This window comes from Phacochoerus africanus, chromosome 15, assembly GCF_016906955.1.
Source record: "Phacochoerus africanus isolate WHEZ1 chromosome 15, ROS_Pafr_v1, whole genome shotgun sequence".
Classification (NCBI taxonomy): domain Eukaryota; kingdom Metazoa; phylum Chordata; class Mammalia; order Artiodactyla; family Suidae; genus Phacochoerus; species Phacochoerus africanus.
Genome location: NC_062558.1, coordinates 88,564,239 through 88,580,585, shown reverse-complemented (window position 1 = coordinate 88,580,585; position 16,347 = coordinate 88,564,239). Strand labels below are relative to the sequence as shown.

General features: G+C 37.1%; 1 protein-coding gene across 3 annotated transcripts in view; it reads right to left on the bottom strand.

Annotated features, from left to right (window-relative positions):
- BMPR1A (bone morphogenetic protein receptor type 1A) overlaps positions 1 to 16,347 on the bottom strand; it is a 143,784-nt gene that overhangs the window by 60,177 nt on the left and 67,260 nt on the right. For 2 of the 3 annotated variants that reach the window (XM_047760162.1, XM_047760163.1), the window contains exon 2: positions 2,845 to 2,959. The gene's annotated coding sequence lies outside the window, so the exon portion shown is untranslated. Of the gene's footprint in view, positions 1 to 2,821; positions 2,960 to 16,347 lie in introns of all 3 variants that reach the window. The other variant, XM_047760164.1, reaches the window with a different exon arrangement.

Sequence of the window (16,347 nt, the reverse complement as noted above, 5' to 3'; positions counted from 1 at the left end):
AAAGAGGAAAAAACACACCTGGAAAAAAAAGGAATATGAACAGGTGGAAGAGAAAACACAGGACAATTTCAAATCATCAACCGAAGAGTACTGAACATGTAGAGGTATAGAAGACGAAAATTGAACATTTACTAAATAATCAATACTTTAAGGTTTTTACAATTTCAGGCAGGTTGGTCCCTACCTTAATCAAGAGCCTTGTTAACTCTTGCCTAAAACAATGAAGAATATCCAAATCATCTCTCCTGCTTTTGGGATCTCCCTTTTCCAAACTATCATTCACATCACTGCCAGATTAATTGTAACAAAACACAATTATGATCCAAAATAGCTCTGTTAAAAATTTTCAATGACTGCAACCTACTCACAAAGTAAAATCTAACCATGGCATCCAGAGTTCTTCACAAACAAGCTCTCTTCCAGCCTGCTCCCTCAAACCCTCTCTCATACTCTAAATTCAAACAAAATGATTTCCTCCATTTTTTGTACAGTCTATACATTCGGGCTCCTCCTGCTTATGCTGAGCTCTATGCATGAAATTCTCTTTCCTTCCAAGTTACACTCAGCAATCATTTATTCATCCTTTAAGACTCTACTCAGATATGATTTCCTATGTGAAGCCTCCCTGACAATTCTCTCCTCTAGCAATGTTGGTGGAGCCTTTCTAGCCCATACCAATACACTTCTGCAATTTCATACAGGGTTTTCAAACTGCACTCAAATTAACTGTATACTCATCTCTGAACAGATTATTCTAAGTAAAGCCAGGAACTCATTTAACTAAACCTTCTGTAATCTCAGTGCCCAACACAGTGCCTTACATAGAGGAGGAGTTTATTAAGTGTTTAAAAGGAGAAAGAAATGGATGGATATAGGCAAAGGTGTCACTCAGTTAATACCATGCTGTTGAGAGACTTTTTTTCCTGTGAATTTTTTTTATTAAAGTATAGTTGATTTGAGAGACTTTATTAATAGAAGTTTGTCCTTACTGTGGCAGGCTAACAACGAGTTACAGACACTATATGCTGAATTATCTTTCTAGAAAATTTAAGCTGGTAGCAACATGCAGAGGGAAAAGAGAGTGAGGAGAAGCACAAAATGGAGAGAGTCTTCCAGTATTTCAGATGAAATGTGATATGAGGACTTAAATTTGGATGGTAATGAGGGGATTAGAAAAGAAATGAGGAAAATATTCATGATACATTATAGAGATAAAATAGGACTTAATAACTAAGAGTAGGAAAGAAAAGATGAGGAATCAGATTCAGCCCTGAGATTTTTTTTTTTTTTTTTGGTCTTTTCTAGGGCTGCACTCGCAGCACATGGAGGTTCCCAGGCTAGGGGTCGAATCGGAGCTGTAGCTGACGGCCTACGCCACAGCAACACGGGATTCAAGCTGCGTCTGCAACCTACACCACAGCTCACGGCAACACTGGATCCTTAACCCACTGAGCAAGGCCAGGGATTGAACCTGCAACCTCATGGTTCCTAGTTGGATTCGTTAACCACTGAGCCACGATGGGAACTCCTCAGCCCTGAGATTTTGAGCATGGGTGACAAAAAGGTCTGGTAAGAGAACTGGGAACATTGGGTATGAAGCAAGTGCTTGAAAATATGTGTCAAAGCATAGGTAAGTGTCACAACGGAGATATGACAAGAGAGATATCTAGAGGTAGCTGCTGAAATCAAGGGATTAGAAAAGACATAATGAAATAAACAGAAGAAGACAAAACCTTCGCGAAGGTCATTATTTAAGAATAGAAGGACAATTGTACTTCAATTAAAAAAAGAAAAAAGAATAGGAGGAGAAAAAATTTTTTGAAGGAGTAATTAAAGAAGTAGGACTTGAAGAGCACAGGGTCACAGAAGTCAACAGCATTTCAAGGAAGAAAAAAATCCAACTACTACAGTGATCAAACAGTATAAAACTTAACAAAGACAATTAGAAAGTCATGAATATTTCTCAAAAGACCAAACACAGCAATTTGGAAAGGACAGAAGGATGATGAATGAGTGCTACACATAAGTAGAAGCAATGTGGAGTTCCCATTGTGGCTCAGCAGTAACGAATCAGGCTAGTATCCATGAGGATGCGGGTTCGATCCCTGGCCTTGCTCAGTGGGCTAAGGATCCAGTGTTGCTGTGAGCTGTGGTACAGGTAACTATAGTTCCAATTTGACCCCTAGCCTGGGAACTTCATATGTTACAGGTGCACCCCTAAAAAGACAAAAAAAAAGAAGAAGGAATGCGTAAAACCTACTATTTAAAGAGGAAAAAATACAGACTGCTTCATTAAAATGTATGTTCTATTTTTTAAAAATACAGATACCTGAAGGATTAAAACTTTTACCTGATATTCAGGGTCTTTAAATGGATTTGAAAAGAATGAACTTGATTTCTCCATACATATTGTCTTAGAATGGCTTTCTCCCCCTTACTGCTGAGGTTACAGCAGTTCCCACTTTGAATAAATTCTATCTTCAAAGATTTATTCTAAATTCTAAATATGTGAAAGTTTCAGAATAATATAACATTCATCTTTAATACAATCTTCCATTTTAACCTCTGTTTCGTCACGTTGGAGGGAAGAAATAATTATGTACATCATTTAATGCTTACTTTCTACATTTAGTAATAAAGAAATACTTTTTATTCCTGAAGATGTTCAAAACTTATAAGGAGAGAAAAATATTTTAGAACTATTTATAAACTCATAAGGAAGGTAAATACAGAATAAAGAAGCTAAAATAAATTTGTAGTGGTAATATGGAAGAACTATTTTCAACTGAAGAAATGAGAATTTTCATATTATAGTACTTACTTTCTTAAATGTCTTTCTCTTACCTCAGAGATGTGGCTAGATAAAACTGTACTTCCAATTTTCTCCAAACAGCTTTGACCTATGCTTCCATCTCATGAATTCCAAGACAGTATTAAACTGATGCATATTTTCATAAATCTGTTTAGAATAAAAGGGACATGTTTAAGACAAAGAACTTTTGTCAGAATAACACATGTAGAAGCAATATCAAAAATTTATCATGTGCAAAGCTATATATCTTTAATGACTAGTTCTATGGTACTTTAGAAACTTGGGAGTTCCTGTCTTAGCTCAGCAGAAATGAATCTGACTAGTAACCATGAGGACGCAGGTTCAATCCCTGGCCTTGCTCAGTGGGTTAAGGATCCGGTGTTGCCATAGCTGTGGTGTTGGTCGCAGACACAGCTTGGATTCTGTGTCACTGTGGCTGTGGTGTAGGCCAGTGGGCTACAGTTCCAATTCAATCCCTAGCCTAGGAGCCTCCATGTGCCATGGGTGCGGCCCTAAAAAAAACAAAACAAAACAAAAAGAATGAAACCTATCACTTTACCATTTCCCAACCATGTCCAAGGAAGTTTCACATTTTGAGTATTTTCAACTTTACAGAGTAGTAGTTCTGTGGGAAAAAAACTATTCACATGTAAAACTTCTGCATAAGCCTACACTTTTTGGGGAAAAAAAATCACACCTCAAATTGAAAAATAGGAACACTTTATAATTCTACAATATTCAGATTTCTACTTGAGCAAAAATATATTTGACCACCAGGCTAGCATTTCATTTTTTTTTTTATCACAAATTCTCAGTATGCAGTTTTAATTTCAGTCAAACTTTTACTTACTAGAAATAGTGAGGGTCAAGAATTAATTGCATTGCTTGGTCTAAGTCTATGGGTTAGGTTTCAACTATGTTACTACTGCCATTAGTGCCCTATTGTTTTAAGAGACAATGTTCATAAATCTAAAAAATGGAAACCATTAAAATTTTTAATTTAAAGTATGCTGTTTGCTTAGAGATTTTAAAAATAATTTCATTGAATGTATCTTTTAACTGAAACTTCAAATAGCAAAGTACTCTAGTTCAAATTTTAAAAAGAAAATTTTTAAGAGGTATGAACATGACTTATGTCCCATCGCAAGGTCAAAATGCCTTTGTCTTCAAGAGTTCATTTAGAAGTATCATTTGTGTCAGACTGAGGTTCAGTAGTCTTGGCAATAATGACTAAATTCATGTAAACTGGGGCAACCTGAAACGGTCTAGCATATCAGATAGCCTTTCTTAAAGACAAGAGTCTCCACTCAGCAGACAGGCTGCCGTAGAACCATGCTAAATCTTTCATGGTCCAACTAAAGACAGACTGACCCTGAAAGCAATTAGTAATGCTTTGTCTGCATTTAGGAGCCTTTAACATTCTTCTTAATGTACTAGTTACCTAGAATTTTAACAGGTCCCTGACATTTTCAGGGTACTCATATGACTACAAAACTCTTAAATAAAACTCAGAGAAATGAGGGAGGGCAGTAATCCAAACCTAGTGCTTAGGGTTTGTTTGTTTGTTTTTCTTGGAGACAATCACAGTCTTGAAAAAATTACCTTATACTAATCAAAAAAGAAATGCATTGTGTCTCCACTTTAGAAATGGCATAAAGATTTTCCTTCAAAGCCATTCTTTGCTAATAACTCATTCTTCCCTATGGATGTGTGGGAGAAGCGAGGGAAGCCAATCACTACATCAAATAAAGCTCCGATTAACTTTTCTCATAAAGTTTTAAATAGTCCATCAAAGTAACTGACTCTGATTCTACAAAATATTTCCACTGGGTCAAATAATAAATAAAATTAACATGTAAACCACTTAACAATTTTTTACTACTGTACTATTTATTACAATACTGCTTCCTTGGTGTGAAAAAAAAAGTTATAAGCTTTAGGCTAAAGTTAAAGTTAATTTAAAAAGCAAAACACAAAATCAAAACAATCTTTAAATACAGCATCTTCAAATTCCATCTATCTTCCCTAACTTCTCTCACATGTACAAATATATGACAAATCATAAACTTCAGAAAACCTTTTCTGAAAATTAAATTTAAGATCAGCTAAGGAAAATCAAGATTTGACTTCCTTACTAAGAGGAAAATAAAAAACAATCAAAGCACAGACTGTGCTTCACAGTACAGGTCTGCAAATCACTTTTTACATACTAGAAATTGTGTGAATCAAGTAAAGATTTTCCTAAGCTCTGCAATTACAATCCTTCAAGCAGATCTATAAATACGTACAGGCATAGAAGTAGGATTTACACAGGCAAAAAATGCTTGCAACAACTTTAATCACTTAATATAAGGTAATTTGCCACAGGCTTTTAGCACTATAAACTGTGTTTAACAACAGAAAGGGATCCAGTCAAAAATCAAACACTAAATGATTGTAAATAATATTTTCACCAAGGATTTTGTGCCTGAAGTTTTCAAGCTTCTTATTAACAGATAACACATTAAGGGAAAGACAATTCTTTTTAAAAACACTGCAGAGCTTCTTAATGACTCAGGATAAATGAAAACCAAATCTTTCTGGATATATCCTAATACTTTGTAGTTTAGAGCTAACACTGGAATTCCATTAAAGTTAGTAAGCACTTACAAACATGTGAAAAGTTCATTTTAATCCCACATTGCCTTTACCAAATAATCTCTTTTTTTTTGCCATCACAATGTACATATCACTCTTGGTTTTCAAAATTGTGACTCAGTGGGTTAAGGATCCAGTGTTGTCACTTCAGTAGCTTTGGGTTGCTGCTGTGGTATAGGTTTGATTCCTGGCCTGGAAACTTCTACATGCTGCAAGTGCAGCGCCCACCCCCCCCAAAAAATAGATCACTATTCATACAGAACACATCAGTGACAAACATCAATTGTGGATATTATATTTTAGAATTATTTTATTTATTTATGTATTTATTTTTTGTCTTTTTAGCTATTATTATCTTTTATAATTGATATTCTAAATTAGATATTATCTTTTAGAAGTGTGGATTATGGAGTTCTCGTCGTGGCGCAGTGGTTAACGAATCCGACTAGGAACCATGAAGTTGCGGGTTTGGTCCCTGCCCTTGCTCAGTGGGTTAACGATCCGGTGTTGCCATGAGCTGTGGTGTAGGTTGCAGACGCGGCTCAGATCCCGTGTTGCTGTGGCTCTGGCGTAGGCCAGTGGCTACAGCTCCGATTCGACCCCTAGCCTGGGAGCCTCCATATGCCGTGGGAGTGGCCCTAGAAATAGCAAAAAAGACAAAAAAAAAAAAACCACATTTAAAAAAAAAAGTGTGGATTTATTATTTTTGAGGTGTTAGAATGTCACCCTATAACTCCTATATTAGTAGAATTTGCAGAAAACAGCATAAATATGCTTTTGATAAATACACCCAGTCTAAGACATCATTTAAGACTGCTTTTGAATTTGTAACAGATGTCAAAAAGTAGTGGATTTCTTATTTACAAAACCAGCGATATTATACATTTTTCCTTCCACTACTCCAAATCCCCTCTTCATTTCTCCTTCTTAGCACTAATAAAAGCACCCCATATACTGTATAGATACTGCTGTAAACACCATAACCACAAGTATTTAACTGTTTTTTAAAACTGTAAATTACAAAATAATATTTTACAAAACATTTCAGTGGGGCTCTTAAACTAAACATAATACTGTTAAAACCTTCAGTACATTAACTGAAAAACTCAAACACTATGCTTCAGAAAAACATACAGTTTTAGCTGTAACTCAAAAGAACTCAAAAAGTATACTTTAGGTTAGTTTATCATGCATTTCTATAGTAAAGTCTATAAACTATTTAATACAGAAAGGGAGGGTCAACTTATAAACAGATGATATTCTAATGTTCCAAAAGTTCATTTATAAATTGAATATAAGCTTGATTGTGAAACTCCAGATGCCTTGTCTCATAAAACCAGATATAAACAATGGCATTAAAACTCAAAAATACAAATGAACTTTAGTGTACAATTCTATTATAGCACTCTTCTGCTTAAGCATATTTCCATACAAAACTATAAGTTTCTTATCCATTGCTATATCCTAGAATCTAGCAAAGTTCATGACACAGAATAGGATTTCAACAAATAGCTGATCTGAAGTAGTGAATAGCAAAAACTCAATGACATGAAACTGAGTTAAAAAACCTTACCTAATCTACAGCAGAGAACCAAAAGGCAAGGGGGAAAAAATTTCTAAAAGAGACAAGACAAAAGGATGCTTAACACCAGGATTAGAAAGCTCTGATCTAAGTCAACTGTACCAATTTCCATTCTCCCTGCCAAAGAGTGGTTTATCAATGAGCATGTGATGCAATTCTGGCCAATGAGACAAGATATTGAGTTTGCCCAGGAGCTTCTAGAGATGGTTTTCCTGAGCTGAAGAAAAAAAGACACCCATGTGAAAATACTTTTTTTTTTTTTTTTTCAGGCAACGTTGGGTTTGAATTGTCAAGAAGAAGTTTAGCGAGTCATTTTAGGACCATGAGGAAGGAAAAAGCCTAAGAGGACAACCCAACAAAAAAGAAGTACAGCATTAAAAGATGGTAGAAAAAACCTGGGTCCTTGGTGATATTGTTACGCATAATTGAAATAATGCTAGAATCTTTTGTGTGTATGTGTGTGTGTATGTATGTCTTTTTGCCTTTTCTAGGGCCGCTCCCGTGGCATATGGAGGTTCCCAGGCTAGGAGTCTAATTGGAGCTGTAGCTGCTGGCCTACGCCAGAGGCACAGCAACATCAGATCTGAGCTGTGTCTGCAACCTACACCACAGCTCACAGCAACACCAGATCGTTTAACCCGCTGAGTGAGGCCAGGGATCGAACCCGCAACCTCATGGTTCCTAGTCAGATTCGTTAACCACTGTGCCACAATGGGAACTCCTAGAATCGTTTTATAACTTGAATCTTTTTATTACAGGATATTAAATCCTTTTATTATTTATGCAATTTTCAATTACCAAAAGTAACCCAGTGGGTATAGCCATTTAGGATTGACTAGATAGACTATTTATTTCAAGGAATTCAACTGTTTGTTATCTATACAAGGGTAACTCTCTTAAATTTATCTCAATCCAGATCCTTCTTTTGAACTAGATACATATTTCTACACTATTAAACAGCTATATTAAATATTTAAGCCACTGACACATCAAGAGAACAGAATCAGCCACCCTCTATTAGCACAAAAATTATTTATGTACCAATATTCACTTTTTGGCTAATGGCAGCACCATCTAACTGTCAAAGGTGAAAAATCTTTGGATAACTAGTTCCATCTGTCTGTTTCACTTATTATATTTAGGCAGTTATTAAATGCTGCCCATTCTAACTCTGATATTGAAATGTCTCCCTCAACACTATACAGCTCAGTTTTTTATCTTTCATGGAGCATGCCTCCATTCTTAACTCTTTCACTGTACTCATGTTTCTAAAATACAGTTGTGCTTCATGAAAAGATTATAAACATCACAAGTTATTAGAAAACACAAAACTATAACTAGATACTACATACCAACTAGAGTGTCCACCATCAAAAAGACAAACAATACCAAATGTTGATAAGGACATGGAGGAACTGGAATTCTCACATAATAATTGTATAACACAAGGTAGCATGTTTCATACTGCATCACAATTACCGATTTATAGGTATGTTGCCCCAGAGCACAGCAATAGCATTTTACTAATGCTTGAGTCCCCATGTTTTAAGCACAGCCCAGTGACTAGCACACAGGAGTATATATATATACTTTTTTTTTTTTGTCTTTTTGCCTTTTCTAGGGCTGCACCCACAGCATATGGAGGTTCCCAGCTAGGGGTCTAATCAGAGCTGTAGCCGCTGGCCTACACCAGAGCCACAGAAACGCAGGACCCAAGACGCATCTGAGACCTACACCACAGCTCATGGCAACGCCGGATCCTTAACCCACTGAGCAAGGCCAGGGATCGACCCAAAACCTCATGGTTCCTAGTTGGATTCGTTAACCACTAAGCCATGACGGGAACTCCTGATATATATTTTTAAATAAGTAACAGGGAAAAGAAAATCCAAGAGTAGGTGAAATAAGCTCTGCACTGTAAAGACACTTGTATAAGGATGGTTAATTGTCAATGCTATGTAAAAGGAGTTCCTATTGTGGCTCAGCTGTAATGATCCTGACCAGTATCCATGAGAATGAGGGTTTGACCCCTGGCCTTGCTCAGTGGGTTAAGGATCTGGCGTTGCTGTGAGCTGTGGTGTAGATCACAGACACGGCTCAGATCCCACATGCTGTGGCTGTGGTGTAGGCTGGCAGCTGTAGTTCCGATGAGACCCCTGGCCTGGGAACTTCCATAGGCTGCAGGTGTGGCCCTAAAAAGACCAAAACAAAAAACAAAATCAATGTTAAGTAAGAAAGAAAGATAGAAGTCACCCACTCGATGTCACGGAAATGTTTTTTAGTGTAGGATCAGTTAAATAGCCACACTGAACACAATACAATCATTTTTAAAATGACATATACCTTAGCTATTTATACTGACATAGAAAGATATCCCAAATACTCAGGTTTAAAAAAAAAAAAAAAGAGTCACTTCTCCATTACTAAAAATAACTATATACATGTATGATTATGTGTGTCACACATGAGCAGCATGCACGAGGAAGATAAGGGACTGAAAGGGTACACACCAACTGTTCTCAGTATAGGCAAAAAAGTGGACACAACCTGAATGTCTACTAATTGATGAATAGAGAAACAAAAGATGGTATATCAAGCCAATGAAATATCATTCAGCCATAAAAATAAAGATATATAAAGAACCAATTTAGATACAAGGATGAACCTTGAAAACATTATGCTAAGTGAAAGAAGCCAGACACAAAAAGCCACACATTCTATGATTCTATTTATATAAAATTATAAAATATCTATAATATGCAGTTCCTTAGAGACAGAAAATACATTAATAGGTGTCTGGGATCAGGGTAGAGGGTGGCACTGGAAAAAAACACCAAAAGAGTGATCCATAAAAAGGGGGGAAAAAAGATAAATCTGACTTTATCAAAATTAAAAACATTTGCTCTGAAAAAAAAAAAAAAACTGTTAAGAACATGAAGACAGAAGGTACAGATGGGTGAAATATATTTGTAATCCATATATATTGAAAAGGACTACTCATCTAGAATATATAAAGAAATCTTAAAACTCAGTATTTAAAAAAAACTCACCTAGAAAATTGGCAATGAAGAGTTATCTTGGAGTTCCCTAGTGGCTCAGCAGGTTAAGGATCCAGTGTTGTCACTGTGGTGACATGGATTCAATCCCTGGCCCAGAAACTTCTGCAGCCAGTGGGTGTGGCCAAAAAAAAAAAAAAAAGGAAAGATATCTTACTGAAGAAGATAATTGGATGGCAAATAAGCACATGAAAAGATATGATTAACAAGAGTAATTATCAGGGAAATAGAAATTAAGACTATGCTGAGATACCACTACACAACTACTGAAACAGCTAAAATAAAACAGTTAACAAAACCACAAGCTGAAGAATATGAAGAAAATGAATCTCACCTACTTCGCTGTTAAGAATGTAAAAAGGCAAAAGCCACCTTGGGAAATGATTTGAAAGTTTCCTTAAAAAAGAAATATATTCATTGTAAGTGAAGTCAGAGAAAGAACAAATACATGATATCACTTGTATGTGGAATTTAAAAAATGATAAGGAGTTCCCGTCGTGGCGCAGTGGTTAACGAATCCGACTAGGAACCATGAGGTTGCGGGTTCGGTCCCTGCCCTTGCTCAGTGGGTTAACGATCCGGCGTTGCCATGAGCTGTGGTGTAGGTTGCAGACGCGGCTCCAATCCCGCGTTGCTGTGGCTCTGGCGTAGGCTAGTGGCTGCAGCTCTGATTAGACCCCTAGCCTGGGAACCTCCATATGCCGCGGGAGCGGCCCTAGAAAAGACAAAAAATAAAAAATAAAAATAAAAAAATAAAAAATGATAAAAATGAACTTATTTACAAAACACCATCAAACTCACAGACTTCAAAAACAAACTTATGGTTATCAAAGGGGAAAGGTGGAGAGAATGATGGATTGGGAGCCTGGGATTGGCATATGGACTGGATGGTTGACCAGGACCTACTATATATATAGCACAGGGAAATCTACTCAATATTCTGTGATAAGTTACATGGGAATGGATATGTGTATATGTATAACTGAATCACTTTGTTTTATAGCAAAAAATACACTGAAAATTAACTATACTTCAATAAAATTTAAAAAAAAAAACTAAATACACACTTATCATGTAACCAAATCCACTCCTGGGCACTTGTCCCAAAGAACACTTCAGCCTTATTTTTTTTTAATTTTTATTTTTTATTGAAGTATAGTTAATTTACAATGTTGCATTAAGTTTTAGGGGTAGACAAAAGTGATTCAGTTATACATATCTCTGTTCTTTTTCAGATTCTTTTCCCATATACATTAATACAGAATATTGAGTAGTGTTTCCAGCGCTATACGCATTGGGTCTTGTTGCTTATTTCATATATACTAGTGGTTGATGTTAATCCCAAAGTCCTAATTTATCCCTCCCCCACAATTTTCACCTTTGGTAACCATAAATTTATTTTCGAAGTCAATGGGTCTGTTTGTTTTATAAATAAGCTCATTTATATCCTTTTTTTAGAGTCCACATTTAAGTGACATAATATATTTGCCTTTGTCTTACTTCACTTAATATGATAATCTACAGGTTCATCCATGTTGTTGCAAATGCCATTATCTCATTCTTTTTAATGGCTAGGTGGTATTCCATTGTATGTATGTACCATATCTTCTTTATCCATTCATCTGCTGACAGACATTTAGGTTGTTTCCATGTCTTGACTATTGAGAATAGTGCTGCATTGAACATAGGGGTGCATATTATCTTTTGAATTATAGTTTATCTGGACATATGCCCAGGAGTGAGAGTGCTGGATCATGTAGCAGTTCTGTATTTAGTTTTCTAAGGAAATGCCATACTGTTTTCCATAGTGGCTGTACCAATTTACATCCCCACCAACAATGTGGGAGGGTTCCCTTTTCTCCACATCCTTTCCAGCATTTGTTATGTGTAGACTTAATGACTGCCATTCTGACCAGTGTGAGGTAGCACCTCATTGCAGTTTTGATTTATATTTCTCTAATAATTAGTGGTGTTGAACACTTTTTCATGTTCCTACTGGCCATCTGTGTGTCTTCTTTGGAGAAATGTCTATTTAAGTCTTCTGTCCATTTTTCAATTGGATTATTTGGGTTTTTCTGTTGAGTTGTATGAGTTGTTTGTATATTTTGGATATTAAGCCGTTGTTAGTCGTATTGCTGGCAACATTTTCTCCCATCCCGTAGATCTATCTTTGCATTTTTGCTTATGGTTTCCTTTGCACTGCAAAAGCTTGTAAGTTTTATTAGGTCCCACTTGTTTATTTTTGTTTTTATTTCTATGGCCTTGGGAAATTTCCCTAAGAAAACATTTGTATGGTAGATGTCAGAGAATGTTTTGCCTATGTTCTCTTCTAGGAGTTTTATGGTGTCATGTCTATGTTTAAGTCTTTAAGCCATTTTATTTTTGTGTGTAGTGTGAGAGTGTGTTCTAGTTTCATTGATTTACATGTAGCTGTCCAGTTTTCCCAGCATCACTTACTGAAGAAACTGTCTTTTTCCCATTTATATTCCTGCCTCCTTTGTCAAAGATTAATTGACAGTAGGTGTCTGGGTTTATTTCTGGGCTTTCTATTCTGTTCCATTTGCTTTTGTACCAGTACCACACTGTCTTGATTACTGTAGCTTTGTAATATTGTCTGAAGTCTGGAAGAGTTATGCCACCTGTTTTGTTTTCCCCACCTCCCCAGGATTGCTTTGGCCATTTGGGGTATATTTTGGTTCCATACAAATTTTTCAATTATTTGTTCTAGTTGTATAAAAAACATCATGGGGAGTTCCCGTCGTGGTGCAGTGGTTAACGAATCCAACTAGGAACCATGAGGTTGCGGGTTCGGTCCCTGCCCTTGCTCAGTGGGTTAACGATCCAGTGTTGCCGTGAGCTGTGGTGTAGGTTGCAGACGCGGCTCAGATCCCGCGTTGCTGTGGCTCTGGCGTAGGCCGGTGGCTACAGCTCCGATTCAACCCCTAGCCTGGGAGCCTCCATATGCCGCGGGAGCAGCCCAAGAAATAGCAACAACAACAACAACAACAAAGACAAAAGACAAAAGACAAAAATAAATAAATAAATAAATAAAATTTAAAAAAAACATCATGGGTAATCTGAGACAGATTGCATTAAATCTAGAGATTGCTTTTGGTAATACAGCCATTTTAACAACATTAATTCTTCCAATCCAGGAGCATGGGCTATCTTTCCATTTCTTGGAATCCTCTTCAATTTCCTTTATTAACATTTTATAATTCTCAGCATATAAATCTTGAATCTCCTTGGCCAAGTTTATTCCTAGGTTGTGTTTTTTTTTGTTTGTTTTTTTGGTGTGATTCTAAAAGGTATTATATACTTTTATATTCCTTTTCTAATATTTCATTTAGTATACAGAAATGCAACCAATTTTGAATATTAATCTTGTATCCTGCTACTTTGCTGAATTTGTTTATAGACTGAGTAGTTTTTGTGTGGAGTCCTTAAGGTTTTCTATAGAGAGTATCATATCATCTGTGTATAGTGACAATTTTACCTCTTTCTTCCAATTTAGAGCCCCCTGCAACAGCAATCCCTGAGGTGACTGGGGCCACAGGCATGCTGGTCATGGGACCCTTATTGGTGGCAGACTGTGCCCACCCTTGGAGTCTGAGATGGATGTAGCAGTTTGCAGCCACCCTTGTATCCCACGCAAGACATACCCTGCTGCCTGAGAGTGTGCAAAGAAGTTTCTATGGCAGTCCTACCTGCCCCCTTCCTCTCATACTCCCCAACAATGGTGCCTTGCTTCTCTGGCAGGCCCAGGCCTCCTGCCACACTCCCTTGGCTGTTGTGCCCTGCTCCCTAACCCCCTCAAGCTATTTCCACACAGTCAACCATAGTTCTCCCCCTAGAACTGACCTAGACAGCCCAAGTCTCAGCACTCAGCCCCTGACCATGTGTCTCAGGCTGTAGCATGCCAGGCAGTGGTACTGACTGACTGCGCAGCTCTCTTTCTGCTTTGAGTGTCCCCATCCTGGCTGATCTCACCATCAGTTAGGTAGCCTCCCAGAGTGCAGATTCCTTTTCTCTTTCACAGCTTCCTCTCAGGAGTGTTGGCCCTTATCCTGATTCCTTTTTTTCCTCTTCTCTCTTTTTTTGCTTTGCTCTACTAAGTTATGTGGGAGGTTTCTTGCCCTTTTTGGAAGCCTGAGATCTTCTGCTCGTGTTCAGTAGGTGTTCTGTGCAAATCATTCTACATGTAGATGGTGCGGGGGTGGAGGGTGATAAATTTGTGGGCGAAGGTGAGTGCCATGTCCTACTCCTCTGCCATCTTGATCCTGCCCCACCACAGTGTTTAAATGGCTCAAAACTATAAATACAAAATTTACTAATGTCAATTTCAGGATGATATTGTACTACATATAGTAACGAAGTACCCACTGGGGGAAGGTAAAGAGTACGAGGGCCTAACGTTACTATTTTTGCAATTTCCTATGAACCCATATAATTATTTCAAAATTTTAAAAAATCCTACTTTCTAAAACTATTTTTACTTCTGCTTTTCTTTCTCACTTTCTCTTTCTTACTTTCTTTTTTGTCTGCACCCAGAGTATATGGAAGTTCCTGGGCCAGGGATCAAATCTGAGTTGTAACTATGATCTCTGCTATAGCTATGGCAATTGCGGATCCTTAACCCACTGCACCAGACAGGAGATCAATCCCACATTGCCACAGAGGAAAGTCTGGATCATTAATCTGCTACACCACAGCGGAACTCCACCTCTGCTTTAAATTACATTTTGAATAGCAAAAATAATTTTTCAAAGATTATTCAAGATATATTATTTCTTTCAAATCATCTAGGAAACTTCAATTCTGCAGTGGCTTCTAGTACCCTGTGGGAATGAAGAGGCCCCATAATAGAGGTCTAAAGAAACCAGCAATTCCTAGAACAAATTCTGGGTTGTGAGTCCCTTCTGTATCCCTTACTCTTTGGCTCTGGAAAGAAGTGGTTACTCCTAGGGATACTGTGGATCTATTCTAGGGGTAGCAAATATAGCAAGTTTGATGTAACCATCTCCTGCAGCAGAAGGAACCTCCAAATAATCATCTCACTGTACGTTCTTTTTCAACTTATTCTTCTGACAACAAAGCATGAAAACCACTTCCATGCTTTCATCTCAATTTTGTCTATAACTTATTAACATAATATTCACAGTAAAAGACATTTAAATTACCTGGTACACCTTTCTCTTTCCGAACAATCCAATTCAGTTAGTAGAGAAATATATACCACCTGTTTTTTTCCTACAGAATTTTGAGAAATTATCAATAGATAATTTGTTTTATTAACTGATAGGTAAACACATTATGGAGCAAGTTCCTTTGAATAGTCTAACTACATATAAACAAAAAAAATTGCTACTATTAGGAATCATAAGGAATTGATTCTAGATAGCTAAGGGTTCACCAATTTTTCTAAAATGTGTATTGCCCCACCTTCTCAAATGAAATATAAAGATTACTTAGAATTAATATTAAGGAGTTCCCGTTGTGGCGCAGTGGTTAACGAATCCGACTAGGAACCATGAGGTTGCAGGTTCGGTCCCTGCCCTTGCTCAGTGGGTTAAAGATCAGGCGTTGCCGTGAGCTGTGGTGTAGGTTGCAGATGCGGTTCGGATCCCGCGTTGCTGTGCTCTGGCGTAGGCCGGTGGTTACAGCTCCGATTCAACCCCTAGCCTGGGAACCTCCATATGCCACGGGAGCAGCCCAAGAAATGGCAACAACAACAACAACAACAATAACAACAACAAAAGACAAAAAAAAAAGAATTAATATTATGAACACTAATTACAGAGTTATGCTATAATGTAGTGAAATCATTGGGGAGTATTAATGTGTAGTGTTGTTTGCTCCAGTCTAAATGGTCCCCAAAGAGTGCTATGCCTATTTACTTATTTCCTTGCTTGTTTGCTTATTTCTTTTAGCTTGCATCCCTATTTTTTTAAGTTTTTTCCCCCTTGCTAACAGCTACCAAGAATACATGTTTGCTAATGTGATAATAATACTGTCTCCCCAACTTTCATTTACATCATCTCTATACTAGCTTAATGTAGCTCTATGTTTCCAAGTCTATAAAAACAAAAAGGCTGCATATGACAGCCTGAGACTGAGAGTATAAAAACTGAACACATCTTGTATTGTAATGAAGAAATTTTTATACTGTTGTATTATTAAGTAGTCTCCTTAAAAGCTTCAAGAAGGGAAAAATGAAACATGTGAATGAGTCAACCCAGAAGAACAAAGACAGGTGGAGC